An 11,315-nucleotide genomic window follows, 5' to 3' on the forward strand; every position below is an offset into this window, starting at 1 on the left:
ACCAGGCATAGTGGTTCACGCCTGTAATCTCAGCACTTTGGGAGGCTGAAGTAGGAGGATTGCTGGAGACCAGGAGTTCAAGACCACCCTGGGCAATATAGCAAGACTCCATCTCTACAAAAATATTTAAAACTTAGCCAGGCATTGTGGCACACACCCATAGCACTAGCTTCTCAAGAGGCTGAGTCTAGAGGATTGCTTGAGCCCAGGAGGTCAAGGTTACAGTAAGCCATGATCATGCCATTGCACTCCAGCCTGGATGACAGAGTAAGATCTTTTCTCTAAAAAATAAATAAATAAGTGTATAGATAACTTGTTCTCCACAAACATGAAGGATGTTACAAGACTGATGGAAAGGCAAAGTTTGAAGGAGAGGAGAGAAGCACCCAATGCCAGAAACAATGGAGAAGGTCGCTGAAGAGGCTGAGGGGATGGAAGCTAGAGCACCACTGGGGAAACTTTCTCATACTCAATGGCATGAGAAAGGGAGGATGCGAGCTGCAAGCCTACAGCTGAATGGGTGCATAGAAGATCCAAAAGTTAAGAGGTTGCCAAGACACTGTGGAGGCCAGATCCGATATGGAGTCCGAGGGGAAGGGAGGCGTCCATGGTGATCAATGGATGCCTTGGGAGTTTTGACACCAGGTGCCTGGGAAACACCAGTTAGGAAACAGAACCACTTTGGGGACAAAGACAAGGTCTATTTTGAGTATGCTGAATTCAATGCATTGGCAGGACATTCAAGTGATGATGTTCAGCAAGCCGTTAGAAACTTAGAATTCCATGAAGTGGTCAGAGGTGGAGATGTGTTCTGCGAGAGAAAGATACAAAAATAACAGCTGAAATTGTGAGAGTGAGTCATCTCCCTGAAGAAGCCAGTGGAGAAGGGAGAGAAGAAGGCCAAGGGAAGATATTGAAGGATGTTCACTCCAAAGAGAGGACAACATAGAAGGACCCATGGAGACAAAGTGTGTTCTACAAGAAGCAGGGTAATAGAAAGTAAAAAGCATCATAGGGCCATAGAATGGGAGAGCTTCATAGAAAAAAGGAGGTATAATGGTATTAAATGTTACCATAGAGAAGGTAATTACTACTAAAATGCTATTGGAAATGATGAGGTCTTTGGCAATTCTGATGGAAGAGTTTTTAACGGAGGGCAGGGATGGGATCCAGAGTCCTCTCCAAGATGAAAGTTTAGGAAAGCTGAGTGCCAGAACCACGTAACAGGACCACTCACTGCGCTTGACTTCCCATAAGAATAAAGCCAGAAGGACCCTTTTTCACAGATAATGCTCAACTCAGTCTTAGAATATGACATTCAACTACACAGTCATTGCACTCTGTAGTATTCCAGCCTGAAAGCCAGAATCAGACCAAAAGGCTCTCAGGTATCCCATAAAATAGCATCTAGAATATCATCATTGAAAGGTGCTAGGATACCACATAGCCCACCCTCTGCATCTTTAGATGGGAAAAATTGAAATTATCTGCATATGGCTAAATTAATTTCCAAAAGATCTTCAGCCTTTTGGCGGCAGAGGCAATTCTATAACCAGAAATCTCTGGCTCCTTCATTATCATTGTGTCTCCCAGGAATACATCAATTGCCTCTGTGAAATAACCTCTGATGCCCTTTAAGAGGTGACAGAAAGAAGAGGTAGAGACATACAATGCCTGGAAAAGTCTGACTCTTAGCCTGGCCTGATGGAAATGTGCTCAGCTTACTTTATGAAGATCTTCCAGCTATAAAAGCAGGAGACTCGCTCATTTGTCATGATTTGGTGAATCTAGTAGAACGTTCTTTTTCTGCCCTTGTCACAATGATTTTTGTTGCAATATGTCAACTGGGATGTCAATGAATGACAGCATTTATCCAACAGCACAGTCAGATCGTCTTAAGAGAGCTCCACATGGCTGAGGGAGTGAGTCCTGCTGCTCCATGGAGGTGAGAATTTTGCCTCAATTACCAGCAGAAGGCCTCTTTTCCCCCCGTTTAGTATAGTAATGTGTCTGCACCTAGGTTTTCCTGCCTTTATTTTTTAAATAGCCTTATGCTTTATATATACCACACAAGTCACTCATTTAATGCGTTCAATTCAGTGGTTTCTAGTATATTCACGGAGCCGTACAACCATCACTGTGGTCAAAATTAGAATATTTTCATCACCTTTAAAAGAAAACCCATAACTTGTAGCTATCATTTACCTATTCCTGTGACTCAGCCCACCCCTAGCCCTAAGCAACCGCAAATCTACTTTCTCTATAGATTCCCCTATTCTTGACTTTCATATAAATTGAATTATATAATATCTGGACTCTTGAGACTGATTTCTTTCACTTTGCATCATATTTTCAAGGTTCATCCATGTTGTAGCATGTGTCACTACTTCATTCCTTTTATGGCCAAATAATATTTCACATGCAGTGTGGATACATGTTTTGATATCCATCAGTTCATTGATGGACATTTGGGTTGTTTCCACCTTTTGGCTATTGTGAAGAATGCTGCAATGAACATTCATGCACAAGATTTTGTGTGGAGCTCTTTGGAGTCCTGCCACACTGATGATTAAGTCCTGTGCCTTGTCCTGAGCTTTCTCTGTCCTCCTCCTGGAAAAGATAAGAGCTTCTTAATGCACTTAGCCTTTCATTACTTTCTTCTAGATCATCAATCATGCTTAGGTCATCAATAGCTCCTCAGTTCTGTTGTCCTTATAGTTACTATTCCCCACATATTCCTAAAATACCAGATACCTCCACCAGCTAGAACATTCCTTCCCTCTGGCCTACCATTCAGTAGAGCAGCAAGCCATAAAAACTGGGTTACGGGTTACCACTTTGTGTCAGGCCTGTCTTTGCTCCACTGACCACCAGCTATGGGTTCCTCATTGCCAGCCAGAGAGAGATTCAGCTCTCAAACCTCATCTAGCCACTTGCTTTCCCTCTCTGCCTCCTTCCCTCCCTCCTTCCTTCCTTCTTTCCTTCCTTCCTTTCCCTTTTTCCTTCCTCCTTTTCTTGATTCCTTCCTCCCCTCCCTCCCTTCCTTCCTTTCTCTCTTATCTCTCCTTCCTTCCTTCCTTTCTTTCTTTCTTTCCTTCCCTTCTTTCTTCCCTCCCTCTTCCCCCACCTCCTTGTCTCTTTCTCAGCAGAGTCTCACTCTGTCAGCCATGTCAGTCAGGCTAGAATGCAGTGGTGCAATCATAGCTCACTGCAGCCTCAAACACCTGGGTTCCAGAGATCCTTCTGCCTTAGCCTCCTGAGTAGTTGGGACTTAAGGAGTGCATCACCATGCCCAACTCATTTAAAAAAAAATTTAATTGATACAGGGTCTCACTGTGTTGGCCAGGCTGTTCTTAAACTCCTGGCTTCAAGTGATCTTCCCGAATTCGCCTCCCAAAGTGCTGTGATTACAGGAGTGAGCCACCATACCCAGTCATCTTCTCTTTCTCAAATCACTTCCAGCACCAACCATTGCAGATTGGGTTCTCCAGGAAGCAGACAGTGAGGTGGATAGTAGGCAGGACAAATATGTATTACAGAGGCCCCTTGGGTCAACAGCTGTGTCAGGAAGGAAACAGAAGCAGGATTGGGCAGAGGGCGAAGTTGAGATTGATGTAGGGCTACTGACAAACTCAGATGACCCATGAGGAGTTCTGGAACTAACACTGTCCATGTTGTCTGTCCCATGTTGGTCCAAACCGGCCCAGCCTTTATATCCCTGCCATGATCAGCCACTGGGTGTGGCCTTCCTGTCTGCATACACACTTCCAGCAGGTGAGGCCACAAATCCTCCTGCAACAGGGGATCTGGTGCTTCATCTCTACCTCCAACACAAGGCTTTACTGGAAGGAGTCTTCAACACATCTTTGGAAGCAGAAACCCTCTACTTGTATTTAATATCCTCCCCATGGGAAAGGATGATACATCATTTCAGGGCTTCCTTAGAGAGGCTCAAGTGATGCTCTGTCCTGTTCTTTGAGAAGGTGTGAGGGTGCGTGCTTTTGCATATTGGGCCCTCCCTCTTTGACCACAGCATTCCTGTTCTTCTTCATAACATTGAGTAGTCAAGTCTTAGTACAGAAACTAGTACAAAACTGCTAAGGTAAGAGCTGGAAGGGTAGAATGATGTTGGAAGCTGAGTACAGGGAGAGGAAGAAAAGAGAAACCCAGGAGAATCTGCAAGCCCTTAACATCAGCGATATGGAGGAAGCTTAATAAACAGTATTTGATGATGATGATGCAGGAACATCAGCAGCATATAAAACCCCTTGTCCCTTTTTCTTTGTACAAAGAATAATCTCTCTCTCAAACACACACACACACACACACACACACACACACACACACACACACCTCCCACATGTATTTTTAGCTTCATATCTCAAAGCACTCAACAAGCTTAAAATTCATGTACCAGCCACCTGCAAAGACCATCTTGTACTCACAGAAATGCAGCCTGTCCTAAAACGACAGCTGTTCAGTGCAGGGCAACGCCACGGAGGAGCCCAGGGCAGGACCTGAAGACAAATGACATGGCTGAAGCAGCAGGTGGACTCTAAGTAGCAGGAATATGGGAGCAGATGGTGGAAAATATAGGGAGCAGCAAAAAAGAGCTTCATAATCTCACCTCTTTACCGAAAGTGCCCTGGACTCTGCCCACTGGATCTAGAAAACAAGAAAAGAAAATATTTTAAAAGAAATACACATCACAGTCATCCCGTAACAACAGTAAAGTCTACATGGAGCCATCTGCGTCTAGGTGGATAGGTGGTTGGGACTTAGACAGTAGGCACTTATGAAAAAAACAGTTTACATTGTTAGAGTTAGAATTTAGAGGTTATAATAGAATTTGGCTGCAGGTGGTCCCCAGATACTTGGTGTTTTTGTAGTTGTTTAGAGAATTTACCTTTACTGAGTCTCAAGTGAACTATGGTGGTGACAATAAACAGGGAACCATTTACAAAAACAAACCAGGTGACATTTAAACCTTTCATTTCATTTTCATGGGCTTGGAACCTAGAGATAAGTATGTGGACAAAAGGGCTCAGATTAAAGCCCAAAATAAACACAAAAGCTACATCCATCCATTTCCCTTCCTTCCCTTCTCTTTCCCTTCCTTCCTCCCTTCTTCCTTTTTTCTGGGGGTAGGGGACAGGGTCTCATTCTGTCATCCGGGTTGGAGTGCAGTGAGATGACCACAGCTCACTGTAGACTCCACCTGCTGGGCTCAAGCTGTCCTCCCACCTCAGCCTCCCAAGAAGCTAGGACCACAGGCATGCACCACCATATCTGGCTAATTTTTTTTTTTTTCTCAGCCAGCTGTGCTTTATTGACAACGTGCTCCTCAGGCCTTGACCTCGTACTTCCGCAGTGGGTACAGCCACTCCTTCCACTGCTGCTTCTTGGTCTTCAGGTTCTCCTCGTGCTTGTTGAGCCGGCAGCTCATGGCACGTGTCTTCTTAAGCCTCAGGTCCAGGGGCTTGTACTTCTTGCCCTTGTAGAATTTCCTGAGGTTTTCTTTCCGAGTCTGGTTAATAACTGTGAGAACACGGGCAATGGATTTGTGGACGACTCGGATCTTAAAGAGCTTGGAGGCCGCACCGCCTGTCACTTTGGCGACGCGCAGCTGGGACAGCTCCACCTTCAGGTCGTCCAGCTGTTTCAGCAGCTCCTCCTTCTTCCCGCAAAGATCTCGAGCCTTGATCTTGGCCATTGCTGCACAGGCCGCCGATGCCGATGCCTGCTCCCACACCTGGCTAATTTTTTAATGTTTTGTACAGGTGGGATCTCACTGTGTTGCCCAGGCTAGTCTCGAACTCCTGGACTCAAGCGAACTCCTCTCACCTCAGCCTCCAAAAGTGCCGGGATTACAGACATGAGCCACTGCACCCAGGCTTCCCTTCTTTCCACAAACATGTTTTTATTATATTTTTTCTTGGGCTGCTACAAAGTTGGATAAATATATCTCTTTTTGAAACAAGAGAGTGCATGCCAAAAATATCAGATGATTTTTCTCATTTTGATTTTTTTTTAAATATTGCACTAAAGACATTGGAAAAACAACACAGGAAAGAAAATGGTTCAGAGTCACATCATTCCATCAGCTGTCTGTCTGTATTTGTCCTTGTTTCCTTTCAACCCTTGTTTGTAGAATAGAAGGCATTGCATGGAAAGAGTCACGTGATAGGTATAATTTTTCTCCTCTGCGTTCTTCACTTAATTCTGATCTTCACCTCTTTTCTTGTTGCATCAGCTCTCCTTTGCCATTCACACTAGAGCATAAACTGGGAGAAAGCAGGAATTTGGGCTGCTTTGTTCACTGTTTCAGTCTTCAATACAGTGCTTGGCATATTAGAGGCATTCAATAAATATTTGTTAAATGCATCATCTTCTTCATAATCCTACTTGTTAACAATGGCTTAGATGCCATTAAATAGACCACAGCGTTGCTGCTGTTGAAGGTTTAGGTTGCTTCCAACTCTTCACTTGCATATGTACAACAAAATAATAGCCATCACCATACATACAGATTTTTTCCTTCATTTCACTTTATTTTATTATTTTATTTTATTTTTTGAGATGGAGTCTCTCTCTGCTGCCCAGGCTGGAGCACAGTGGTGCAATCTCGGCTGACTGCAGCCTCTGTCTCCTGGGTTCAAGTGATTCTCGTGCTTCAGCCTCCCGAGTAGCTGGGATTACAGGCGCCCACTACCAAGTCAGGCTAGTTTTTGTTTTTTTAGTAGAGATGTGGTTTCTCCATGTTTGCCAGGCTGGTCTCAAACTCCTGACTTCAAGTGATCTGCCAGCCTCGGCCTCCCAAAATGCTGGGATTACAGATGTGAGCCACCGCGCTTGGCCTCCTTCATTTTAGCTATTTCCTTTATTTTAGTTATTTCCTTAATATGAAGTCTCGAGGATGGGGTCCATGGTTGAAGTGGTCTTACATTTTCATGCATCATGATATATATTTCCGAACTGCTTTCCGGAAAGGAAACTACTTTCCAACATAGACGGCTGCTAGAGAAGCCCACCTGAGCACATTATCAGACAGCTTTCCAGCTGACTGTGAGGGCTGGGGACCAGACATGGGACCAGATGGCAAGCAATGACAAGAGGATCCGTTTGTAAATCCTGGGAATTCTCGCTTCCTTCCATCTCCTGCTTTCCTCTGGTGTCCGTGCACCCAGATGCTTCCTTCAAGTCATCTCCTCTCCTTATTTCGTTTAAATTAAGAGTAAGCCAGGAGCTGGAGCTCATCTCAGTGCCAATTCTGATAGGAAGTTGGACAGCCGCGATGCCTTGTGGAGCTCTTGGATTCCACGTGGGCCGAACGCAACCTTCACACATCTGCAGCCTCCATCTGCTGCTTCATCACAGGACATCATCCTCTGTCCAAGCATTGCTTAGTTTGCACAAGACGTGTCTGTGTAAAAATGCTTCACCACTCACTCCTCCGCAGCTGCCTCTGCTGAGCCACACAGCGCCCATCGCTCTACATCTATTGGGAGCACACAGGGCATCATCCCATGGAGGAAATTCACACAGAACTTACAGGGTAACTACATCTATGAGCTGCCAGTGTTATCCCACACGTGCTCATTGGAAGGAATTGTAGAAAAGATACTGGACATCCGTGTCGGAAGCCCTTGTGCTATTTCCAGCTCTGAGAAGCTGCAAAACCTTGGGTGAATCACTCACTGCCTGCAGTCCTCAGTCTCCCTCTCTACCAAAGAAGGGGAAGAACAGCTGTTCTTGCATCTCACATGGTGGTGGTGAGAATCGAATGAAACACTGTGCATGAACGCTTTGCAAACTGTGAAGTGCTGTGAGATGTAGAGCACTGGTATTATCATTTGAATGCCAATTCTGAGGTGCCCAGAGAGCAACTGGGTGACAGAGGCCATGGTTTGCCTTCCCCACAGCCATTCTACACCTCTTTCAAGGCCAGTTGTGTTCAGGTCGCATCTGGCTTTATGTCCGGCCCCCCAGGAATGAATCATGTTTGAGCTAAATGAATCACGGAAATCTCCTTCCTTCTTTGCTCCTTTGAGGCAGGCATGTGATTCAACTGAGATCCAGAACACTTGGCGAAAGCTACTCCTCCGTGATAGAAGGAGAGAGCTCTCCCCGCCTCCTAGCTTGGAGGTTGTCTTGTGAGGACTTGGTGCTCTGTGCTGCAGCTGCACAGAGCTGGCACCAGAAAAAGGAAAGTCAAGAGCAGCCAATCCCGGGCCCTGACGCCATGGAAACAGTACATGAACCACTTCTGGGACTGCCAATCTCCAGACTTCTGATGTTCGATTTGTGAGTAAAACTTTGTGGCTTACATCAGACATTCTCCTACCTAAAGGCACAAAGGGGAGAAACAATGGGTGATGGAAACAATCAAGACTTACCAGTGGATGAAATTGAACAAGTTTTTCCAACAAGCTCAATTCCTTGCCCTCTTGTGTCCGTCGACTTTGCTTTATTGTGGTTCACTTCTTTTTTTTTTTTTTTTTTTTTTTGAGAGAGAGTCTCACTCTCGCCCAGGCTGGAGTGCAGTGGTGCGATTTCTGCTCACTGCAGGCTCCGCCCCCCGGGTTCATGCCATTCTCCTGCCTCAGCCTCCCCAGTAGCTGGGACTACAGGTGCCCACCACCTCGCCCGGCTAATTTTTTGTATTTTTAGTAGAGACGGGGTTTCACCGTGTTAGCCAGGATGGTCTCGATCTCCTGACCTCGTGATCTGCCCGCCTCGGCCTCCCAAAGTGCTGGGATTACAGGCGTGAGCCACCGCTCCCGGCCTGTGGTTCACTTCTTAGACTGCAGCAAGCGGCTGGGCGTGGTGGCTCATGCCTATAATCCCAGCACGTTGGGAAGCTGAGTTGGGAGGATCACTTGAACCCAGGAGTTTGAGACCAACCTGGCAACATAGTGAGACTGTATCTCGACAAAAAATTTAACAATTAGCTGAGTGTGGTAGGACATACCTGTAGTCCCAGCTACTAGAGAGGCTGAGGTGGGAGGATCACTTGATCCCAGGAGGTTGAGGCTGCAGTGAGCCGTGATTGTGTCACTACACTCCAGCCTGGGCAACTCTGTCTCAAAAATTAATTAGTTAATTAATTAATTGCAGCAGCTAGTAAACTTCTGAGGCAAAACAAAAATGGTACATGAATTTAAAAGTAAGTGGCTACAAGGAAATAAATTAAAATATGAGGAGTGTGTGATTACATGAACAGTGGGCACTAAGGACAGGCAATGGGCCAGGAGAGCTACCCCCACCAGGATGAGGAAGCTGAGACAGAGAAGGGAGCGGGCACAGGACTGCAGTGGTGGGTAAAGGGGAGTCCAGGACTTCCAAGGGAAAAACTCCAAGGAAAAGCCTTCACCTGGAATGTGTCACCCAGCTCTCTGTCTGGACAAATGCAACTCTTAGTCCCATGATCAGCCAAACATTTTGTCTTTCTTATCATAAAAGTTATCGCTATGGCCTGAATGTGTCCCCCAGAATTCCTATGTTGAAACATAATCACCAGTGTGACAGTAGTATTAAGAGGTGGGGCCTTTAGGAGGTGATTAAGTCGTCCTCGTGACTAGTGGGATTAGTGCCCTCGTCAAAGAGGTTGAAGGAAGCACCACAGTCCCTGTCACCCCTTTTGCCATCTGAAGATGCGGTGAGAGGCGCCATCTTGGAAGTGGAGAAGAAGCCCTCACCAGACACCAAACCCACTGGCACCTTGATCTTGGACTTCACAGCCTCCAGAATTGTGAAAAAATAAATTTATGTTGTGAAATTTGTATAAATTTCCCAGTCTGTGGTATTTTATCATAGCAGCAGGAATAGACTAAGATAGTTATCAACTGAGCTTTTTGTTTTGTTTAATTTTGGGCTTTAAATGCAAGGCACTGTACCAAGCATAGTCTTTGGTTCATGACACATAATCATGATCAGTCCTTACATAGCCCCTTTTACTTTCATTATTCATTTTTAATGCATGACGAACACTGTTAAGCCAGCCTCACTCAAGAATTAAAAATTTACCATGGAGATACATCTCCCTATGCACTCATCACTATCCCATGTCCTTGCTTGCCTTTTTTTTTTTTTTTTGGGATGGAGTCTCGCTCTGTCACCCAGGCTGGAGTGCAGTGGCGCAATCTCGGCTCATTGCATCTTCCACCTCCTGGGTTCAAATAATTCTCCTGCCTCAGCCTCCTGAGTAGCTGGGATTACAGGGGCCTGCCACCATGCCCAGCTGATTTTTGTGTTTTTACTAGAAACGAGGTTTCACCATGTTGGCCAGGCTGGCCTCGTGATCCATCCACCTCAGCCTCCCAAAGTGCTGGTATTAGAGGCATGAGCCCCTGCACCCACCCATCTTTATCTCTTCTTTTATGAGGTGTCTGTTCAGATGTTTTGCTGATTTTTTTAGTTAAGTTGTTTTCTTAAAATTCAGTTTTAAGCGTTATTTGGTACATTTTGGATACCAGTCATTTATCAGATATGTGTTTGGCAAATATAATCTCTCAGTCTATAGCTTGTCTTTCCATCCTCTTAATAGCAGCTTTTTCAGATAAGAAGTTTTTAATTTTAACTAAGTCCAACTTACCAATTTTTTTTCTTTCACAGATCACATTTTTGGTGTATCTCAAAAGTCACTGCCAAACCCAGAGTCACTAGATTTTCTCTTATGTTTTCTTCTTCTCAAACTTTTCTTGTTTTACATTTTGCATATAGGTCTACATATGATATTCTGAGCTGATTTGTGCAAAAGTTGTAAGGTCTGCGTTTAGTTTTGTTTTTGCTTTTGTTTTGCCTATGGATGTGCAGTTGTTCCAGCACCATTTGTTGAAAAGACTGTCCCTTCTGCATTGAACTGCCTCTGCTCGTTTGTTAAAGATCAGTGGACTATTCATGTGGGTCTATTTCTGAGCTCTCTTTTCTGTTCCATTGATCTACTTGTCTATTCTTTCACCGTAGCACACTGCCCCAATTACTGTAGTTTTGTAACAAGCCTTGAAGTCAGATAGAGTCAGCCCTCTAACTTTGTCTTCTTTTTTAGGATTGTGTTTGTTATTATTGGTGTTCTGCCTTCCGTATACATTTTATGATCAGTTTGGTGTTATCCACAAAACAACTTTGTAGAATTTTGATTAGGATTGCGAGGAATCTATAGATGAAGCTGGGAAGGACTGACATCTTCACAATATTGAGTCTTCCAATCTATGAACACAGAATATCTCTCCAGTTAGGTTTGTTTGTTTGTTTGTTTGTTTGTTTGTTTGTTTGAGACGCAGTCTCGCTCTGTGGCGCAGGCTGGAGTGCAGCAG

General features: G+C 44.8%; 1 pseudogene across 1 annotated transcript; it reads right to left on the reverse strand.

Annotated features, from left to right (window-relative positions):
- Nucleotides 1–5,344: 5,344 nt before the first annotated feature.
- On the reverse strand, nucleotides 5,345–5,742 carry LOC100595847 (annotated as a pseudogene). The gene has a single exon (XR_001115663.2). The product of XR_001115663.2 is annotated as a 60S ribosomal protein L35 pseudogene (transcript).
- Between the last annotated feature and the right edge of the window lie 5,573 nt (nucleotides 5,743–11,315).

Source organism: Nomascus leucogenys, chromosome 5 (assembly GCF_006542625.1).
Source record: "Nomascus leucogenys isolate Asia chromosome 5, Asia_NLE_v1, whole genome shotgun sequence".
Lineage (NCBI taxonomy): Eukaryota > Metazoa > Chordata > Mammalia > Primates > Hylobatidae > Nomascus > Nomascus leucogenys.